General features: G+C 53.4%; 1 long non-coding RNA gene across 3 annotated transcripts; it reads right to left on the bottom strand.

The window, feature by feature from the left end:
* Positions 1-5,397: 5,397 nt before the first annotated feature.
* Positions 5,398-19,086, bottom strand: LOC131493243 (uncharacterized). Of its 3 annotated transcripts, XR_009252534.1 has the most exons (4): positions 18,437-19,086; positions 16,637-16,703; positions 15,606-15,747; positions 5,398-5,616 (listed from the first exon to the last, which is right to left on the bottom strand). It is a non-coding gene; the product is annotated as an uncharacterized LOC131493243 (long non-coding RNA). The 3 variants fall into 3 exon arrangements; XR_009252532.1 differs by lacking the exon at positions 18,437-19,086 and having other exon boundaries at positions 16,637-16,813; XR_009252533.1 differs by lacking the exons at positions 5,398-5,616; positions 18,437-19,086 and adding an exon at positions 8,024-13,390 and having other exon boundaries at positions 16,637-16,813.
* Positions 19,087-19,552: the final 466 nt, after the last annotated feature.

The raw sequence follows: 19,552 nt of genomic DNA, 5'->3' as shown, positions 1-19,552 counted from the left end.
GACCCCCGACTCTTCTGAGCCGATCCCATTGGAGGATGGCACCGTGTGTGGGCTCATGTGTGAGATGGGTCCTGTCTTTTGGTCCCACTGAGGCTCGGGGCTCTTTCCCTCAGCAAGACTCACATCTCCACCTACCCACCCCCCCCATCCCCCCCACGCGCGTCTGTCTCCTGCCCAGCCCACCTTTTCCAAAGGCATTTCCTCCAGCGCTGCTGTCCTGGGTTTTAGGTCTGCCCTCTGGCGGACACTGCCATAACTACTGCCACCACCTTCTGAGGCTTTGGCCTTCTCAGAGGTGTGGCCAGAGAGAGCGGCACCGACCCCAGAGAGACAGGGCCCTGGGGGAGGCAGGCAGGACTCCACGTCCATCGTCCATCCGTCCGGTGAGCACGCCCACATCCTGCTTCCTGGGACGGGGCGCGCTCCCAAGAGTTGGGCTTCTTTGGCAGCGGTGGCTCTTAGGTGCTGGGCAGGAACCTCCCAGGAAAGTCTCCCTCTGCTCCACCCACAACGGCCTCAGGAAGCCCAGGGGCCAACCACGGGCCTCTCATTCTGCCCCGTTTCTCCTGGCCAGGACTAGAAAGGTCCCGGAGGCCACAGCCCCATTTCCTAGAGCTGAGAAGTTCCTGTGCGTGTTCTCAGGCGGAGCAGACACTCACTCGCTAATGGGGCACTTCTCCCTACTATCCCCTCAATCCCTTTGCCTGGGGCTCCTTGCCTGGGCCAGATCAGTGAACACCCACAGTCCTGTAGAGCTGCTATGAGGACCCAGAGGTCCGATGATCCACCTCACGGACGCAGACGGAAGGACGGAAGCCCTCATCACAGGATTCCTCCACGCGCCCCAGCAACGGTGAATAATTTATGTACAAGGCGGAGAAGACAATAAATCAGCAGCAATGATTAACATGAGCTATTTTACGTGTGAGAAAGATCTATGGCAGGAGGCTGCCAGGTTGCTGGTGATTAATGCTGCTGTTTGCACTGGCTTCTGGGCCTTTATATTCAATTATGGGCCTGGAGTATGTGGGGGGTCCTGGGAATGGCATGGGGGAGACCAGGAAACAAGGGTGGAATAGTTGTTGCCTAGGACCAATGTTGAGATGACAACAGGTGGCAGCCTAGCCCCGTGGACACCTTTACCGATGAAAAGGCTGTTAGTGGGACAGAGAAGTGGCTATTTCTGTGATGGGAGTCACTTTGCCCCTGGGATCCCCTCTAAATACTGGTGAAAAGGGTGCCCCGGCAAGGGGGCACAGATGGCAGGAAGTATCCTTGGGCAAATCTGACCCTTCTAGAGTCCAATGTTGGATTTCTGAGTCGGGAATGGAGTAACATCAGCCAGTCAGCTTGGGGTTGGGGTCAGCGGTTAATGCTGGGAAAAGCTCCCTGTCAGCAACAGAGCCAGGGAACCAGGGCCTAATTTCACATCCTAGACGCGGATGGCGGCAGGGGGACAGGCCGGGGAAGAACTCTCCGGGTGCCCTCATCCCAGCTGACCCAGGAAGCCCTGGGAGGCCCCCTCCCTGCATTCCCACACTCGGCCTCTCTTGCTCAGCCGGCTCCAGCTGGCCCCTGTCAGTGCTGGGAGGCGGGGGGCGGGTGGGGGGGGGTCCAAAGAACAGTGGCGGCTTTGGGGTTAAATGATTTCCCCCTGCCCACCCCCTCCCAGCCCTGGCTCCTATCAGCTCCTTCCTCCTCTTCCTCCTCCTTCCTCCTTCCTCCTCCTCCTCCTCCAGTGACCTCTGTGCAGTATGGCCCTGCCTCCCCTTAGAACCCAAGGCTTGTCATGAAGGGTGGGGGTGGGGAGTCTTCTGGGGGCTGGGCTGACAGCTGAGCACTGGGACCCTTTGGAGGACCCGGACGTGCAGGAAGAGCTCCCTCCCTCCCCCCAGCCTGGCGTGGAGACTTCTGTAAGTCATTCTATCCACAGGCCAATGCTTCAGAATTGCAGGTCTGGGGTGGGAGGAGGCTTGAGGGAAAAGGAAAAGGGAACATCATCACCCTGGTAGGGGATGGGACGGGGCACCAGAGGAGGCTGGTTTTGGCAGGCCAGAGTTTCTGGCTGGAGAGAGAGCCTGTGGCTCGTCTCCCCCAAGCCCCCACCCCTTGCACACCCTGCAACTTCGTGGGAAGTGGTCCTAAGTCATAATGCTGTATGTCTGTGTGTGTGAGCCTGTGTGGGTATGAAATTCTGTGTGTCTGCCTCTAGAAGTCTCTGGGAAGCGTCTGGGTCCGTGGCCGCGTGTGCCTGTGTTTCTGAGCACCTGTTGTGGCTGTATGAGGGCCCGTGTGGGGAGCACATGAACACACACGCTTGAGGCTGACCCCGGCCCAGGCCTAGCTCACGGCCCCATCTGACCCACCATTCCCCGACAACTGTCTTCCTTGGCCCCTAATCCCCTGTTTGCCCGGCTCATCCCCTGGACTCCTTGGGACTCCATTAATGAGCCCCGGCCGCCCCAGGACAAGCTCCAAATTAACCCCACTGCTGACCCCGACATGGACACCTGTAATTAGGCCAGGAGTGGCTGAGGCATAGAAGGCCCTGGGGCTGAGGGGGGTGAGGGTAAGGCTGGGCTGGGACAGGGAGCCTAATGCCCAGGAATGCTCTAAAAGCTGCGCCTGGCTCCAGGGCCCGCCGCCTGGCTCATCTCTAATACCTCACAAAGCCTCCCAGACGGGGCTCCGGGGGGATTACCCCCCAGAGAGGCCCTGGAAGTGGGCAGGGCTGCTCAGTGCGCCCACCCTGCTGGCTCGGGGCTGGGGAGGCCTTACGGGAGGGGAAAGCCGCCCCCGTGGCCTCAGAGCCCAGCAGCTAGCCCCCAGGGTTTCGGCAGCCCAGAGCCTGTGTTCGTGACGGCAGCCACCCAGGGGAGAGCCAAGTCCGGGCTGGCTGGTGCAACCCCCACCCCAGGGCCAGCCCCTCCCTCCCCCAACTTGTTTTGTTTGCTTTTGTGTGGCGTGTCCGGTAGCTCCACCTGCATTAACCCCTGACCCCAACCGTAACTCTTCCTCCACGGTCTGACAACTGTGTTTATCCAGTTCCCCTTCGAGCCTTTCCCCTCCTGCCGGGCCTCTCCCAGGGAAAGCTGCATCCACCCTGGGACTCCCCCGATCCTGGGAGCTGGGAGCTGCGGGAAGAACCGTTGCCCGTGAGTGTGCCTGAGAGCAAAGGCGCACAACTGATGTGGCTGCTGCTGAGGGCCTGGCAGGCAGCACGCACGCGGGCTTGGGAGATCACCTTGATGTGCAATCTGGCAATATCTATCAGACGTTTTCAATGAACATATCATTTGGCTGAGCAATTCTACATCCAGGAATTTGTCTATCTGCGTCCCGCGTGTGTGCTCGGGCAAATATATATCATCAGTATTTATGGTCGTGTTGTAAGAGCTAAAGACAGGAAGCATTCTAGGTGTCTACCCAGACGCTGGCTGATAATGAAGCCACAGCCACACAATGGAATACTCTGCAGCCATTCACAAGAGTAGCCACATACTCCCATCATCAATGATCTTCAAGATCTAAGGGTAGCAAGGTGCAGACAGAAGGCAAGATGTAGAGCAGAGTATGGTATACGCCACCATTTGGGGAGGGGGTGGAAGAAGAGGAAATATGCACATAAGCATTCACCAGCTTTTGAAAATCTATAGTTTTAAATCTTCAAGAAGTAACAGTGGTGGCACTGAGGACCAGGAGGGGAACTGAGGTCAGGAGTTACACTCCTTTGTACTTTATGATTTTTTTTTGAACTTTGTATATGCTTTACCTTTCAAAAACAAACACGTTTATTATAACACAAAAATAAAATACATATCTCTTGGGGCCCAACTATTCAATTTCCAGAAATCTAGCCTACAGAAATAAACAACTACACAAAGACAATACAAGGATGGTCTGCTGTTTAAATGTCACACACTGGGGGCGCCTGGGTGGCTCAGTCAGTTAAGTGCACGATTTTGGCCCAGGTCATGATCTCACGGTTTGTGGGTTCGAGCTCCGTGTCCGGCTCTGTGCTGACAGCTCAGAGCCTGGAGCCTGCTTCGGATTCTGTGTCTCCCTCCCTCTCTGCCCCTCCCCTGCTTACACTCTGTCTCTGTCTCTCAAAAAACTAAATAAATGTTTAAAAAAATTGTTAAATGTCATACACTGGAAACAACTTACATGCTCATGAATAGGTTAACTGTTTAAATAAATGATGGTATATCTGAACAATAGAATATGAGTGGCCATATAAAAATGAGGTAGCTCTCCATGTACTGGCATGGGAACACTACAAAGACAAATGTAAGAGGAAAAAGTAAATTGCAAGCCAATTCAAAAATATTCCATGTGTCAAAAAAGAGAAGGAGCAAGAGGAGGAAGGAAGGAAGGAAGGAAGGAAGGAAGGAAGGAAGGAAGGAAGGAAGGAAAGGGAAGGAAGGTGGAGAGGGGAAGGAAAGGAAGGAAGAAAACTATATATTTCTCTATGTACATATATATGACATAAATGTATCCCCAAAACTCTAGAAAGATAAACACCAAATTGATGGGAGAGGGAAAATGGGAAGAGGATGTCACGTATGCTTCTGCATCTATAACAAGACTTTAGGGGCACCTGGGTGGCTCGGTCAGTTAAGTGGCCGACTTGGGCTCAGGTCATGATCTTGTGGTTCCGAGAATTTGGGCCCCGTGTCGGGCTCTGTGCTTACAGCTCAGAGCCTGGAGCCTCCTTGGGATTCTGTGTCTGCCTCTCTCTCTGCCCCTCCAGCTCACTTCTGTCTGTCTGTCTCTCTCTCAAAAATAAATAAACGTTAAAAAAAATTACCATAAGACTTTAAGTACTTCTTGTATAATTAAAAAATCAAATAAATAAAAGCTCCAAAGATAACGACAGCGCCAGTCACTCATCTGGTTTCCTCCCACCACATCAGCTTCTGAAACTGGCGTGAACAGCGCCATCATTATCCTTCTGTTATGGAGGGGGAAACGGAGACTGAGAGAGGTTATATAACCTCCCCAAGGTCACACAGCACACCCCAGCTGGAGTCAGGCCCCGAAGCTCATAGCTCGTCCATACCATCTCTCCTTGGAGGTGCCATTTCTTCTGTGTTCTGAGCCTCCTCAAGCGTATGGACATCTGGGTTGGGGTTAATAATTTCCCCCTGCTCTCATGTACAGCACATCATGGACGCCCTTCGCTTCCTGTCCACCTCATCCCCTCCAGCTCCCAGAGGACCTTGTGGTGAGCCCAGCCCAGGGTGCAGCTCCTGGCCTTGGCATGGCTGCCAGCTTCCCCATCACCTGCTCCTGTTCTGGCTCCTTCTACCAGCAAGAGCTATGTACCCGTTCCCCGCCAACACCCCCCACCCTGCCACAGAGCACCCCCTTAATTACAGTTAATGGCAAAGACCATAAGAGCTTTATTAACTTTATTATGGACCCAATTAGCAGCTAATGCCCCATGACTACTATCCCCCCCAATAATCCCATTAAACATAATGAAGCAGTCTTCTCCCTCCCCTGCTGGGTTGGGGCTGAGGGGACCGGGGAAATCCATCTTCCTGGGCCTGATTCTGCCCCCTCAGGCCCATTGGACACCAGTGAAGGCCTGGAGCTTCTAGGGGACCAGGGCTGGGTACGAGAAGACAGAGATTAATCAGCAAGTATTTTGATGCCAGCCATTGAGCCTAGACACACGCGCACACACACACACACACACACACACGTGCACTGACACACACACACACGTGCACTGACACACACACTCACATATACCACTTGGCTGATGTCCAAACAATTCCATTCTTGAAACAGGGATGTGGAATCACACCCAGTCCTCGAGTACATCCCTGTCCGGCACACAGACATTCTCCCAGCCTTGTCCAAGAGCTCTTCAGAGTGGGGCGTCCAAGTCCAAGGCCTCTGCCTGGGCTTGTCACCGGGTAAGGGATCAGGACCCAGGAGGGAAGGAAGGCAGAGGGCGAGAAAGAGTCATTCTCCCCTAAAGCCCACACCTCCACCACACCCCTAGCTCTTGCCCTGCTCTGGCTGATGGGTTTGATATTTATTCAGCACCCACAATGTGCCAGACACAGTGCAAGACCCTCTCTGCCATCTCACTTGAGCACCACCACAAGCCACGGAAGTAGGCATTATTTCTCCCATTTTACAGATGAAGAAACTGAGGCTTTGAGAGACAGCCAGGTTTTGAAAGAGATGTTCTACATGATTTGCCTTAAAAGATCTCTCCTCTCTCCTTCCCCAACAACCCACCTTTCCCCCTCCTAAGGCAGAAGAGGCAGAGATCATGGAGGCAGTTCCCTATTACCTAGATGGGGAGCTAAGGCATAGAGAAGATTCGAGGGGCCATCATGGTGCTCATGACAAGACAGCTCATTCTACTGTCTTGAGAATGAGAATGGGTCTCATTCTACTCCCGCCTTGATGGGGTGAGAAAGCTAGAAACCAGAGAACGCTGCCCCCGCCCCCCAACACTACTGTCACAAGAGGCCCCTGAACTGTTAAAGCCCAGGCCTCAACGCAGGATCTGGCATGAAGGAGAAGGTGGGAGGGGACAGAAGTGTGCGAGGGTAGCCACAACAGGTTAAATCCCCAGCTACCCCCATGATCAAAGCCTTCAGACTTGGGGATTCTGGTCCCTGAGGGTCTATGCCAGGGGACCTCATCCATCCCCACCCCAAGTACAAGAATGACCTCCAGATGGGCTGGGGGTGGCACGTACTCTCCTTTCCTTGGCCCCGGATAAAGAATAAGGAGTAGACGCTGAGACTGACAGCGTGGAATCAATGGCTGCCCTGAGCAAGGGGGCAGGGGCTCAGGAAGGGAGACCCTTGAACCTTTGCTTGGAAGCAGTCTCCCTGTTCCCGCTCCCCCTCCCTCTGGCTGGCCCAGCCTGGAAGCAGCCACTTGAAATGGGTCCCAGGGAGCCTGGGAGAGGGGCTGGCCTGGCTGCCTCCCCAGTCAGACCCACTCCCCCACCCCAACCCCAACCCAGCCCCAGCTGGGGTCAGGCAAGAGACTGAGAGCTTTCTCTCTAGATCCATCCAAGTCAGGATCCCTCCCTGTCACACACACCCAGCATGGCATCCCTCCAATTGTTCCATCCCTGGGGAGGAGGGGGATGTGGGTAAGTCAGCACCCTCTCCTTTCCCAAAAGGCCATGGGGCCTGGGGAGGGGGCAATCCTACTCCCTGGGGTTACTCTAGGGCACTGAGTAGCCTCCCCGGGCGGGGCCCTATTCTTCTCTTTGCCCTGGATGAGTGTTCTCTGACACCCAGCCCCCCCCCCCACCCTCTGAACAAACAGCACCACCCTCCCCACCCTCCTCACACCCAGAGGGATCCAGTGCCCAGGGAACCTCAGCTGGAGATATCCAGAATCAGCCAATAGGGGATGCTGAGGAGGGGCCACGGTGGAGTGCAAGTGAATTTGGGGGCCTTGGGCAAAGTCTGCCTGTACTGAGGCGCTGGGCAGGGTAACTATTGGCTTTACCATTTCCTGGCAACGCCAGCTTAAGCAAGTACCCAAACCCTTCTGAACCTCAAGTGTTCTTCTGTAAAATGCGACTGAAAATTGAACCTACTCTGTAGAGCTTTTTGTGAACATTAAAGTTGTAACATATATAAAACGCTTAGCAAGAATCTAGAAATACTTAGAACACAATAAATGAGAATTGTATTGTTGTCTGCAGGGTGGGGTGGTCCCTAGATTGACAATAATAATCACAACATAATAATAGATAACGTTGTTAGAGCACTAGAGGGACCATGGCCCCTCAAGTAACGCTATGCCTGGCTCTTACTAAGAAAGGAGGAGAGGACTCCTGTCTCCTCGCCTTGACTGTCCAAGGCCTTCACTACTTACAGTGCACCCTGGCCTGAGGATTTCAGAGGGCTGACTCAGTCCTGGCTCACTTCCCTCATACCCTAAGGGTGTCTTTTTACATGCCCGCATCACATCTTTATACACGGCCCCCCAAAACTACACACACACACACACACACACACACGTGCACACACACACACACACACACACACACACACACACACACTGTGCCTTCTTCCCCCTTCCTTTCCCCGGAGCAAGGAAGAAAGAGATATCAGAGTTTGAAGGATGTGAAAATTAGCCGGAACTGAGAGAGGCGTCAACCTCAAGGCAGTATCCACCCCCCCACACACCCCTTCTCTGCCCAAGGGATGGTATTTCCACAAGTCTCTGCAGGGAGACCCCCACCCCACCCCAGGTGCGGACTGACACTGTCGGGCGAGGAGAGGGAGCAGGAAAGGTGGCTTGCCAGCAAGAACAGGGCCCCAGCCCAAGGCCGGGGTGGGGCCCCCAAGCAGCCCACTCAGCACTCAGAGCTGTGCTCAGGGTGGGCAGAGGCCAGAGGAGGAGACAGCTGGAGCCCAGCTTCCTCAGCCAGAGCTGAAAGTGCCACGGGTTTGTGCCCCCTCGTTGGGGCACAGCTCCTTCCCTGGCGAGCAAGAGGGATCCAGGACAGTGTCCTTATCTCCAAGTGCCTTCCCAACCCCACCTCTGGCCCGTCTGAAGGTCTTGTTGGAGTCCCTGCCTCGATTTCCCCACCTCTCAAGGAGGGCCACCAGCTGTTACTTGCTCTGCCTTCTGGTCACACTGAGCGGCGGGCGGGAGTTCCCGGAGAGAAGGCCCTGGCAGAAGAGCCTGTCTCTGTCATCGTTAACAGCCACAATTATTATTATTTGGAGAGACAGGCCAGAGGTGGTCAGGGACGTGGTTGGGGTGAATGAAATGAAGAAGTCCTCGGTATGTGCCGTCTCGCCAGGTTAATACTCCTGCCTGGCGGCCTGACAGCTGCAAGATTGATTACCCAGGCCTCCCGCTCTTTATAACTCGATCAGTCGAATTAATCTCTGGCTGTCGGCCCATCTGATGCCTGAATCACAAATTTAATTTGGAGGTGCACGGCTCCTCCCCCATCCCGTCTCCTCCTTTCCTGCCAGCCCCCTTCCTCCTCAGTCCCTCCCTCCTCCTCCTTCTCTTTCCTCCCTGCACCTCGGCTTCTCCCCATTTCTTCCTGTTCCTCCTGCTCCTGCTTCCCTGGGCCTCTAGGGCCTCTCAGCGGGCGGTGGGCGGAGGAGGAGGGGGGGGGGGGTGGGTGGCCCTGAGTCAGCAGACCCTCTGCCCAGGCCACGGGAGGGGTCATGGTCACCCGCCCACCGGGCAAGGCGCCCATCCCACCGTGCTCCACCCCAAACGGAGAAAGAGGCTTAGCTGACACTAAGTAAGACATATTAATGTACTAAAGACTTAATGAAGTTGGGGGGGGGGGGTGTGGGGTGGAAAGTGCTTGCTTTATTAGTTTATGGCCGATTAATGGGGACGCCATTACTGTGATGGAGATGAATCGCTGCTGTCAGCAGCCTGGGCTGAGGGCCGGCCCTGGCTCTTCCTTGGTGGTGGGTGCCCTGAACAGAGTCAGGGAGAACTGCATTAGAAGCGCCTATAGGATCCCACCCCGGGAGGACCTGAGGCCAAGCTGGAGGGGTCGGAGCAGGGCTCAGCTCTAGGCTTTGGGAGGAGGGGTGCAAGAGGTCAGGGCTGGGCGCCAATGTCAGTTGGGAACGCAACCAAAGGCAGCAGGGCAGGGAGGTGGCCTGGCTCTGGACCTGCACAGAGCAGGGGCTCAATAATGTCACCTGGGGGAAAGTGAGGGGGAATCTAAAAGGCCAGAATAACCAGCGCCCGCTTGATTCGCCTGAGACCCTTCCCAGAGTGAAGAGCGAGGGAGGCGAGCCAGATCTCTTCCATCCTTCCTCTGAGGGTGGTGGCACACAAAGACCCCAGGTCCGCTGGCCCAGAGGACTGGACGTCTCATCACCAGCAGCAGGCGGTCCTACCGCTGGGATCCCCAGCACCGGAGCCAGACACGTCACCCCACAGTCTGCAAAAGCCTTGCCTCAACTAGCTGGCAGCTACTGACTGCCCAGGCAGCGAGGTGGAGAACAGGGCAGGTGGACTTGGGGGACAGCCATGGGGAAATGGGAATGATGCCAACCGAACTCTAGGCTTTCTCAGGCCTGGGGGACAGGCTGTCCCAGTCAGCGGGTGAGCTGATCCAGACACACCCTTGGTGGCTTCCCCCTCCCCTCAGCTCCTTCTTACCTCCATGACCCCAGCCCCACCTTGCCTTCTATGAAGAGGGAGAAGTAAGGACTGAACCTAACACAGCCCTGCTCCCAAGGGCCACTCTGTTTGGAAGACTCCAGAGGCCCCCATCTCTCAAGAGTATCTGACATCTTGACACGGACATTTTGATGCAGGAACATTAAACTCTCCGATTTTTTAAATTATTATCAAGTGATGTTCTTCAATCCTTCCCTAAGCCCCACGCTGCCCTAAGCCCCTCCCAACCCCGACACAGCCCTGAGAGGAATCGGGGATGAAAAGAGATTCTAGAAGGACTAGATGGACTCAGAATCAGTCCGTTGGCCACAGTACACGGTACTAAAAATACATTTTGACATTTTGACACAAGTTAGGCCAAGCCAGCTGTGGCCAAACGACAGAGCGAAAGTGCCCTGTTTGGTCTTTTTGCCCTTCTTGCTACGTCCATGGTTTACATGACGCTGTGGGTGCGCCCGCGCGTCCCTGCCTCCACCGGCGACCACGTGTGTGAGAGCCAGCCCCCGGGGTCTGAGCGTGCTCCACGAGGGCCTGCATCTTTGTGTGTCGAGCGTCCGTCTGCGTCACGGGGCGGACACTCCCTCCTGCGGCACTGAGGTTGCCACTCTGAGTGCTCAAGCCGGGGGGGCCAACCATTGGTTCAGGGGTCACCACCCAGGCTCACTCCCCAAGGTAGGAGCTACCTGCTCAGCCTAACTGGGAAATAAATACCCTGTTTCTGAGAGTAATTTAATTATTGGCTCCTGCGGACGAGTGGGTAATTAAATTCCGCAGCTCCCAAAGTAATTAATTGCTATGCAAATAGTAATGCCCTCTGCTTTGGAGAGAAGGATCTCGGCCTGGGTTTGCCCTGCAATTAGAAGCTAATAATTACCCTGTCAGTTCCCAGCCTCTGCCCGGTAATTACCTGCTGCAGCCCCACCGGTCACCAAGGGCCGGGACGGTCATCTGCTGCCGCAGCTCTGGCTGCGGTGGCCCCAACTGCCAGGGCAGGGCATCTCCGGAGCACTGGTTGATCTTGAGGTCCTCCCCATGATGTGCCATATCCACACACCTCAGGAGCCCCACAGAGACACCCTCGCTTCTGACCAAAGACAACTATGGCCGGAACCTCTTCAGGTCCCCTCTGTTAAGAGAAGCAGAGCCTCAGCTCCTTGGTGCGTAAATTCCCGAGCGAGTCCCAGCTGTCGGGAAACTGTCCCAAAGAGTATCTAATAGTTAATCTTCATAAAAATCATTTTTGCCGTGTGATTTCCTTTGACGGGTCAACCAGGCTACACTCTCTCCGAGAACGGGAGAGAGGGCGGCCGTCACTTTGTAGCAAACACACACCCTCTCCCTGTTATTCAAGCAAACACTGATCTAGGGCCTGCTGCAAAGGGATTTGAAGGATGTAATTAAAGTCCCTAATTAGTCAACTTTAGGGAGAGTATCCCCTGTAAGCCTGGCCTAAGCAGGCAAGCCCTTGAAAGGGACACACTTCCTGATGAAGGACACTCCGGCTGCCCTCCCCTCGCTAGACTCCTCTTCCTGATGGGCTGTGGACAATGGCCTTACCATTGCCCCGGGGTCCAACTTGTTCCTGAGCTATTCTCTTTCCTTCCTGATTGCATGACCTACAGATTTTGTACTTGCCTAGCCAACCTCCACAGTTGCGGAAACCAGTTCCTTGAAATAGATCTCCTGCATATAAAATATGCATATATTATGATAACGCATGCTCCGCCCCACTCAGGCCCACCCCCTTAGAAGGAGTCAGAGCATCAAGAACCCAGGATGCCTCTCAGAATGCCAACCCCCACAATCACATCAGCCAATTCCTTGTAATAAATCTCTGTCCTGGGTTCTCAGCCGAACTTTTACAAATAAAGAAACAAGAGTCAGATACACAGCAGTGGCTGACCAAAGATGCCATGGCTAGGAAGGGTGAAAACAGAGTTTGAAGCCAGGCCCCTGACCGTATTGCCATTTCCCATTCAGCAGCAGGATGTGGCTCCAGGTCCCATGTCCCAGGTAGGTTACATCTGTGCTGGAATGAGAGGGTATTTACAGATCCCCACAGCCCAGCACTCTCAGGTATCCCTGTGGTTCACCTGCTTGTTCATTTCTTATCTGGATCTCGTCCCCTCTGTCAGCTCCCTCTGCCCCAGGTCTCTGATCCCCACCTGAGGTCGTGGCCCCGGGAGCAGCAGCACCACGTGCCTTCCTGCCACCAGGTGCTCCCTTTGAGGAATACCCGGATCCCACCCTCTCTGGATCCTTCTCCTCTGGGTCCTCAGTCTTTCAACTGAATCCCTGGGGGAAAGTGTCCCGGTGTAATCCCAGAGTTGGGAAGTCTCTGGGGAAGCTGGATGCTGGGCAGGGTGTGGCTAGTGGAGGAGGACCTCTTGAGGAGACTGGACTGAAGGGCCCTGAGCCAAGAAGCAGTCCCACAAGTCTGGGAGAAAAGAGGTGTGAGGAGCAGAAGGGGCCAATAAGGGTGACAGTCCCCATCTTGCCCCACACTTGGGCATTTCCCCCTTACCCTTCAGGTCTCCATTTCAGTGTGCTTGGTCCAGAAAGTTCTCCCTCACCCCTAGGGGAAGGTGGGCCACATGCTCCATTCTCTCCCTCCCCTACTTTTGTCCTGGGCCAGGTGAGCAGAAGGGCAGAGGAGACAGGGGATGCAGGTGACAGTTCTCCTCAGCCCATAGGACTGTCTAGGATTGAAGGTGGCAGGAAGCGCTACAGACTTTGAGGCCACAGTCTAGCCCTTGAATGCCTTGCCCTTGGGTCAGACACACTCTGGGATGAGTTTGTGCCACCTGAGGCAACACACCCACCAACACTACCAGGGAGGATAAGAGAAAAATGGCAGACATAGAGTGGCACCAGGGAAGCCAGTGGAGATCAACAGATAGGTTTTCCGAACTTCAAGTGGGGATGTGGGCAGGTACCACAGGGAGATAGTCAAGATTCCCAATGCCAGAAGGCGAAAGTCACTTGACACCAATGAGAGTCTCATCTATTCGGGAGAGGCCAACCTTGGAGATGTCCCTTGCCCTTCTCCCTGGCTTCCCCTGGCCCAGTTCCCCCCATGGTAGAAGGGAAGTCATGGTGTTCCTTAGTCTGGAGTCTGCAGCTTGCCTTCTGTGCCCAACTTCTGCCGCTGATTTGCTGTAGGGACTGGTAGGAGTCATGCTCTTACCTCTGCCTTCACGAGGAGGTAATTTCTTGCTTCTTGCTAGAGATTTTAGGACAAAGATGTCTGTCACTTATAAGTTAGCACTCTTCGGAGAGCAGTCTAGAAAGTGGGGGCCATTTCTCTCCCCATTAGACTGGGGGTTCCCTACAAGCAAGGGATGATGTGTCTCCCCTCTAAACAGGGACTCCCAAAGGCAGTTGATATTTCCCTATCTTCCCCCTTGGTGTCTGGCCCCCAGGCCTATAAACAGTGATTCTCAAAGCAAAAACAAAAGCAAAAACTATGAAGTAGCCTCATAGGACCAGGGGTCTTGGGGCATGGCCAGGGGCTGCCAGGCCCCCTCTGCACAATCTGGCCTCCTGTCTCAGCGGGTGCGGTTACTGCTCCAGTGACAGCTCTTTAGAATCCATTCAGAGCTTCGGCCCTGCTGTAATCTCTGGGTGATGAATATTTCCCCTAATGAACGGATGGGAATTGGATTAGGCTGGAATGCCCGTGTGCTTAGACTCCAGCTGATTAAACCCCCATCTGTGCAAGTACTGCCTGTGAACAGCTCGTTACATATAATTTTTTGAAGGAGGGTAAAAATGATGTTGGTATCTGGGTTTTGCAAAGGAGGTGAGGGAAAGTAGAAGCAAAATGTCTGTCCAGAATTTGGTAGGGTTTAGTTGCTTTAAGTCTGACCAGGCCGGCGCTCCCCACACTAGGGCACCCCCTCTTTCCTCCACTCAGGTCAAGGGTCCCCAGGGCTCAGATGCCTGCACTCTTAACCAAGAGATCTACCCAGGGTTCTCTGGGCCCACACCTATCTGTCCCCTGCAAGGAGCATTGACTGGACAGGGGGTTGCTTTGAAAAAGGCAGGAGAGGGAGATGGGGTAAGAGTGGGAGGGGTCAGATCTGTGCATTCAGTTCTCACCAGATGAGCTCCAGAGCTTTGTTCCTACTCTAAAAATCCTTCAGTCCCTTTCAAAGGATATTGTAGGGAGTTGGGAGGACCATCCAGGACAGGGACTCTGGGATATTCCTGGGACCTTTGTCAGTCAGGACCAAGGATAGCACCTATGCCAAGGATCTCCAAACTTCCAGGCCCCTCCACCCATCCCTCTTTCTTCCCTGCTGAACATGTTTCTCTACTCTTTAACACTCCTTCCTTTTCCTCCTCCTGCCCTTCCTTTTATCCCTCCCTCTCTCCCTCCTTCTCCTCTCTCTCCTCGCTCCTTCTCCTTCTTAATCCCAGGGACAGAGCTTGGCCCTGGTTCTTCACCACATACTTCATCCCAGGAATTCCTCAAGAAAAGTTATTTAAGCACCTCAAGAAGCCTGTCTTATGTAACCTCTGTTAAAAAGCCTTATCCCCAGGATTGTTGCTCACCCACAGCATACAAGAACACACACACACACACACACGCGCGCGCGCGCGCACACACACACACACACACACACGCTGAAACACGGTATCTAGCAGGAAGGAAGGTCAGAGTGATTGTGTTTCAGACTGGCTGGCCAGCTCTCCCCATCTCCAGTGGGGTCAGGGATCGGCCCATCTGCCTGAAGGACTCCCAACATAACTACAAACTCTAACTCCACAGCCCTCCCTCGTCTCTCCTTCCCTCTCCTCCCACCCTTTCCCGCCTCCTCCCTTCCCTTTCATGCCTCTCCTCTGCGTCTCTTTGAAAAGTGGCAGCAGCTGCTAGAGAAGGCATACCCTTCAATGAACATCAGCAATTGTAGTGACTGAGTGTCCCAGCCTTCTTTCCTGGTTAATCTAACTTGGGAAGAGTTGAGGTGCGCTCTGGCTTTGCTGCCCATGAAAGGCAGAGAATAAATAACAAGCCAGAGGCATAAACAGATGTGCAGATATATGCAGCTGGCGCTTTCCTGCCAAATTACCATGGACGGAACACTGGCGGGGGGCCAGGATGCCTCCCCCTTTGTTTGGAATTTGGCCACCAGGATCTATCCAGGCTCACCATCCATTTGGCAACATCTGAGTGAAGGGAGGGGATGCCAGGGAAGGGAGTGGAAAGGCTGCAGGTGCCCTTAGATTTGGTGAAGAGGTCTGGAGGCTTATCATAAAGACTTAGGTGGGTAGGGGTTAATGTGGTGGGGGAGGAAGAGGGAGTTCTGACTAATCCCACCCTGAAGTTTCCCTAGAATAGTTCCCCCAGGATGTGGCTTGAAGCATTGGAAGGCTGACTCTAACAATACCACATATACATACAATGGGCTCTATGTTGCCACCCTTACTCTTACCCAAGGATTGGGTGTTCCTGTTCTCCTCGATCCTGTAGAATGCTGCTCCCAGTTGGCCTGGAGTGCTTCAGGCAGGCAGCAGCTGGATGAGAGCCAACCAGAAATGGCCAAACATGAAAAGAGGTCCCTGAGGACTCCAGCCCTGGAACAAGAAATGGAGGAAAACTGGCTGGAATTTTGTGAAACCAGGGGAAAAAGCAGGTGAGCGGTGGGGAGAAAATGTGAGTTGGCGGGGGGGGGGGGGCTGTTGCCCAAGGAGACCTCTCTCTATGGACACCCCCAGATCTGAATTCAGAGAGACACCAAGCCACTTTCCAGGATTCATTCAGACCACATGAAATCTTTTCTCTTCACCAATTATTAATTTGTCTTCCTCTTGCCAGGCCATCTCATGCAGATCTAGGGGGCATGGAACAATTTTTCCAGTGCCTGATTACTAGCCCTTCTCCAGATAATGCGATACAGATTCCTGACCTGTCGGATGGGTGTATGTTCTCTGGACAGCTATGGCATAAGATGGGTCTAGAGTGGACTCCGTCTTGTAGGCAATGGGAAGCAGGAGAGTAAGAAGATAAAAGTCGTGGCCTAAATAGACAAGACTAGTGGTGAGGTCTAAGGATGAGTTGAACAGAGGAGAAATACAGAGCAGGGAGGCTAGTTTAAGAGCCTGTCATCACCGAAGCCTAACGATGTTGGTGGGACTTACTGATGGGTTGAACAGGAATCAGAGATGAGGAGGAATAGTGTGACCATATAATTTATTGTCCAATCCAGAACGGTTTTGAGGATGAAAAGAGTACTATCAGTCATTTTACCAAGACAGTAGACATACACTGAACAATCCTGGGCAAATCTGGACACACAGACAAGACACCTTGGTCAAAGACGACCCAAGGTGTGGCATGTGGGTGACAAGATCTATAGGGTGATGCTGACCAATGTAGTCTGGGAGGCAGAGTAGCAGGATGGAAGGGAGGGAATAATGAGCTTGGAACTGGACTTACTGAGTTTGAAGTGTTGGAGACATTTACCTGGAAATAACCAGATCACCATCTTGGAAGCATCCACGGGCACTTGCTTGGAAACGTCGGTTTCAAGCTTAAAGGAAAAATCAAAGTTAGATATACAGTGAGTGTCTTTGGACCCAGTGATGCCGTTTTTAGAAATCTGAATCTCATAAATACTCATTCTTTTTAAAACAATTTTTAATGTTTATTTATTTATTTATTTATTTTAATTTTTTTTAATGTTTTTTTTTTTAATTTATTTTTGGGACAGAGAGAGACAGAGCATGAACGGGGGAGGGGCAGAGAGAGAGGGAGACACAGAATTGGAAACAGGCTCCAGGCTCCGAGCCGTCAGCCCAGAGCCTGACGCGGGGCTCGAACTCACGGACCGCGAGATCGTGACCTGGCTGAAGTCGGACGCTTAACCGACTGCGCCACCCAGGCGCCCCAAATGTTTATTTATTTTTGAGAAAGAGACAGAGCATGAGCAGGGGAGGGACAGAGAGAGAGGGACACACAGAATCTGAAGCAGGCTCCAGGCTCTGAGCTGTCAGCACAGAGCCCAACGTGGGGCTCGAACTCAAGAACCGTGAGATCATGACCTGAGCCAAAATCAGACGCTTAACCAACTGAGCCACCCAGGCGCCCCAGAATCACTCATTCTTGTACAAAATGACAGACATTTAAGAAGGCTTACCGTGGCATCGTTTGTAAAAGAAAAACTTGGGAATAACAAAAAGGCCCACCAATAAGGAACTGGTGAAATCTAATATGGAGTGCCATGTGAAACATCTATATGTGTTGAGGTGTATCCTTATGTGTTGGCCTGGAAAATATCTCTGATAGTTTTTAAGTGAAAAGAACAAATAATAAGATAGTAGTATGGCATGATAAATCTCTATAGTAATTGTTTTTCAATCTAATTTGTGTGCGCGTCTGTCCGACTGTACGTGTATGGTAGATATGTAAAAGATCTAGAAGAATACACACCAAATTGTTCAGAGCGGTAACTTACAGAGAAGAGAATAAGATTAGCGGGAAAGAGGAAAGAGGGGCTTTTCCTTCTTACTCTACGCATTTCTGGATCGTTTGAAACTCCTCTAATCCTATATTCATGTACTAGATTGTAAAAATAAAAACAATAAAAAGGATTCCTAGAGACAGACGCAGAGTCTGTCACCTTAGGAAGGTGATGGATGGGTGACGTGATGGGGGAAGCTCTGGGGGTGACAGTCAGGACTGGGGCCAGAACATGAGGTTTATACCAACTGAAGAGGCGCTAGGAAAAAGGAGGCAGGGCCAGAGAAGAACCCCCAGAGCGCGCCTGAAGAAAGTGGGACTCATTTCTGACCCCCCCAGGGCTGAGAGAGGGAGAGACTCTCCGCTCCACAAATGAGGCTGCCCGAATCACTCCCTCCAACTCCAAGCCTCCCCTTCAGCAGGACTGAGTTTAAACAAGAGCACAGTTTTTTTCCAGGGCCCCTGACGGGTCCTAGGTGGCCTACTGCTGTCCCAGGCCCCATGCTGTTAGAGCAAAAACCCCTTCTTCCTTAAGTACCGTGCTTGCCTAGAAGACCAGCTCAGTCCAAGGCACCACACTGCCCTGGGTCACTCAGCGCCACCCTAGATGTCCCTCAGCCACCCCCCGCCCTAGGCAGTCATGACTTCTTCTGCTTCTCTCCTCTCCCCTTATGCTGCCAAAATGCCCAGCACTTCTCCAGGTGAAGAAAATAAGAGCCAGAAATTAATTCCCTTCTGGAGCAGAGCTGTGTGCTTGGGGGGTGGGGAGTGAAATCCAGGGGACCGACGGCAGCAGTGACTCACAGGGGCTCCTCCCCTGGGGAGATGGAACTGACAGACCAGGGTGTGGGATGCTTGGAGGTGATTTCCTGACAAGGCTGTCAGCGCGTTTCACTCCTCACTCTCCGCGTGAGTCCCCTGCAGCTGAGCTGCGCCTTCTCTTTCTCTCTCTTCACCTTTCCTGGCTCTCTTCCGTTCCCAATGCTCCCTCTCCCCATTTGGCAAGTCCTTACCAGTGCTAACTTTGTGCCTTGGTGCCCCGCTATCCAGCTCTGCTAGGCTTTTCTTCGTTTTTTCTGTTAACAGAAATACACAGAGTCAGCTTTTCTGTTGGGGTGCCCTGGCCCCAGGCTCCTTCCCAACCACAGCAAATTTTATGGATGATTGGGAGTCCTGGGATGCACAGTACAGGGGGCAAGGAGGCTGTGTGTGTGTGTGTGTGTGTGTGTGTGTGTGTGTGTGTGTGTGTGTGTGTGAGGGGGGAGGGGAAGAGGGAGAGAGAGTAGAAAGCGAGCCTCTTTGGAGTTGCATCTGTGCTGCTCAGGCGGGAGGCTTCAGAGCACAGAGCACGAGTAAGGGGAGGGGGACACGGCTGAGGCTGTCAATGCTCCTCAGGTCTTAGAAGATCATAGGACACTAGCAGCAGCGGTATCTCTAGTTTGTCGCATCAGCCTTCCCCGCTCCCCCCCCCCCCCCCCCCCCCCCCCGCTTTACAAATGAGAAAGCTGAGGTCCTGAGAGGTTAAATGACTTCTCTTCATTCCCGCAGCCAGCTAAAACTGGTTCTGTCCGCAGAACCAGGATGAGAACCCGGGATCCTGACTCGTGGACAATGAATGCCAAGTCCACAAGTCTATCAGAGACTGGAGGAAAGGTCCCATTTCTCAGATGCTGTCGATGACAGATTTGACTAACAACTTCTCAAAGAGACGGAAAATGCTAGAATCCCCTGGTTTTCAGGCTGCTCAGGGGACAGGCTGGGCCCTGTCTCTGTGCCCCCAGCAGCCCCAGCAGTGACAGCAACAGTTCTCTTCCCCTCTGGCTGCTTCCCAGCTCCTTCCTGGGTATTCCCGGGACACACAGCAGTCCGCCTGGGAATGCTCTATATCCAAGTCCATCCCCTTAGCTACAGGCAAGTCTT

Source organism: Neofelis nebulosa, chromosome 13, assembly GCF_028018385.1.
Source record: "Neofelis nebulosa isolate mNeoNeb1 chromosome 13, mNeoNeb1.pri, whole genome shotgun sequence".
Taxonomy (NCBI): Eukaryota; Metazoa; Chordata; class Mammalia; order Carnivora; family Felidae; genus Neofelis; species Neofelis nebulosa.
Note: the sequence above shows the minus strand (reverse complement) of the source record. Positions and strands in the feature narration are given on the sequence as shown.